The 2,609-nt window shown below is 51.7% G+C and overlaps 1 pseudogene; it reads left to right on the top strand.

Annotated features, from left to right (window-relative positions):
• Window positions 1-1,975: 1,975 nt before the first annotated feature.
• LOC146542540 (feather keratin Cos1-1/Cos1-3/Cos2-1 pseudogene) lies at window positions 1,976-2,281 on the top strand (annotated as a pseudogene).
• The last annotated feature ends 328 nt before the right edge of the window (window positions 2,282-2,609 follow it).

The following is a 2,609-nucleotide window of genomic DNA, read 5'->3' as shown; positions in this document are numbered from 1 at the left end:
CATCCCATCCTGCACCATCTTGCTGCCCTCTGACCTTCTCCCTTTGCCTGGCACGTTGCAGGCAGGCAGCTGCTTTCTTCTCTGCTCAAGGAGTTTTGCAGCCACTCTCCGGCTAAGCGCACTCATGGCTGTAACCCAAAATGTGCTGCAGGTTGGGAAGAGCACAGACAAAACCCTGCACATGCAGATTTGCCGTGCAGTCACATTCCGATCCACTTTGGTGTAGAAATCAAGCATAAAGGGCAGGCATGGACAAGCATGGACAAGCATGGCACGCATGGAGAAACTCCAGGGGAAAATAGATGGTCTTTACAATGCGCGTAATGAGCCGGGTCTCTTGGGAGGGATATACGACTGGTGTCTGAGTCTGGAAGGATGCAACTAGGAAGGCTAAGGCCCAGACAGAACTAAATGTGGTGAGAGAGATCAAGGATAACATGAAAGTCTTCTTGAAGTATGTCATGGGGACAAGGAAGACAAGAAACAATGTGGATCCCCTGCTTGCTGAGGTGAGTGCCCTGGCCTTGTGGATGCTATGCCCAAGTAGTGGGAAGGAAAGAAGTTCATTGGAAGTAGTGAACATGGAATCACCAAAGGAGAAATCATGCTTGAGCAACCTCACAGGATTCCGCGATGCCATCACCCGCTGGGTGGGTGAGGGGACAGCAGTGAATGACGTGTACCTTGACTCCAGCAAGGCAACAAACAGAAACGGCAACATAGGAAATTCCTAGATGATAAGTTCCTCTGAAGATGATCTCTAGAGGTCCCTTCCAATCCCTGCCAATCTGTGATTCCGTGATCCTGCTGGCTTTTGCTGGGCTTCTGTATGAACTCCCTCAGCTCTGATGCCTTGGAGCAGGATCTACACAGCGAAACATGGGAATAATCCTCTTAGTCCTGAGTCTAAATCAGCGTTCCCCACACCTGGGAGGGTATATGGTTTACCTGCTGTCTGTATGGCTCCCGTCATTTTTTTCTTATTAAAATAGCCCTCCTGTAACAGCATTTGCTCTTGAGACTTTTTTTTTGAGGTCTGGAGAGGACTCTGCGCGACTTGGTGCTCCATTCCATGATCAGTGAGACAAAAAGGCAGGAGACAAAACAGGGCAGCAGAATTTTCCCAAGAGAAGGGTCAAGCGGGAGAAGGTCATACTCAGGAGCTGGTACACCTCTTCCCAGAAGAGCCCCTAAGAAACCTTCAGGAATGACCTAGGCTGACATCTTCCGCCTTGGCTTTGTGGACTCTTGCAGCACATGAAATGAGTCTGTTGCTCTCACTGGTGTTTGTTGTGCAGAAATGCTTGGGCTTCCCTTCATGCCTCCCAAAAGATGCCTTCATTCAGGAAGTGACATGGCATAAAGCCAGAAATGAAACAGAATTGCGCAGGAAGCCAGCAGACCACCCATATCATTATCTGGGATGATTTGCATTCTGGACAAGAAAAGCTTGTCAGAAAATAATCACCTCTATAAGCAGTGCCTCTGGATATAGGTCATCTTAGGTCCAGTATAAAAGGGAGCCCAGCTCCTGGCTCTCTCATCCACTGTTCTTCCCTTCTTCTCCTTGGGAACCAGGTGAGTGTGAAGCTCCTTCCTGTCCTTGCCGCTCAACTAAAGGAGGTCTCAGCACAGCGAAGGTTTGAGATGCTATCACCGCTGTTTCATGCCAAGTTGTGGGACTGCTTGTCATGGGGAAGAGAAGTGCAGAATTGTCCTGGACTCAGAGCCTGTGTGTAGGTAGTGTGGGGGCTCAAATTTAGCTGGATAGGCACGGGAGGGTATTTCTGGTCAGCAGATAGCTGGATACGTGGAGTCCAAGAATCCTTTGACTTCCTCTTCACATCCTTCAGATGCCAATAGTGCATGTGCTTTGGTTTATTCATGGCCTGTTGCACGTCTGTTCCTCATGAATGCCCGTGTTGTGCTTCCTTCCTGCTCTCGCTCCCAACAGGTGTACCACCAGTCCCGAGACATGTCCTGCTGCGACCCATGCGTGCCATGCCAGCCCTGCGGCCCAACTCCTCTGGCCAGCAGCTGCAATGAGCCCTGCGTCAGGCAGTGCCAGAACTCCACCATCGTCATTGAGCCCTCTCCCGTGGTGGTGACCCTGCCCGGACCCATCCTCAGCTCCTTCCCGCAGAACACCGCCGTCGGATCCTCCACCTCCGCTGCTGTTGGCAGCATCCTCAGCTGTCAGGGCGTGCCCATCACCTCGGGGGGCTTTGACCTCTCCTGCATTTCCAACCGCTACTGTGGCAGAAGGTGCACCCCCTGCTAAAGGTGCTGGGCACTGGTCCCGGTCAAGGTCCCCCTGGAAATCACAACACGGCAGTGGACAGTAGCACCAATGTTGTGCTGCTCTTTCTGCCCTGCAAGACACACAGCACGGGGCCAGCTGGGCTTCCCTGACCACATGGAGAAAATCTATCAATATTCCCTTTTGCTCTCTCCTCCTATCTAATATCTCAGCTGTCTTTTTGCCTCAGCGATCTCTGTTAGTACCCTCAAAACCAGCCTAAAGTGACCTGCAACCTCTCTTCCTTTCTTGGCCAAGACGTGTGGGCCTGGTGGCAACGCTGTCGTAGGACCGGGGAACAGGCTCATGT

Source organism: Meleagris gallopavo, chromosome 29 (genome assembly GCF_905368555.1).
Source record: "Meleagris gallopavo chromosome 29, MGAL_WU_HG_1.1, whole genome shotgun sequence".
NCBI lineage: Eukaryota > Metazoa > Chordata > Aves > Galliformes > Phasianidae > Meleagris > Meleagris gallopavo.
Note: the sequence above shows the minus strand (reverse complement) of the source record. Positions and strands in the feature narration are given on the sequence as shown.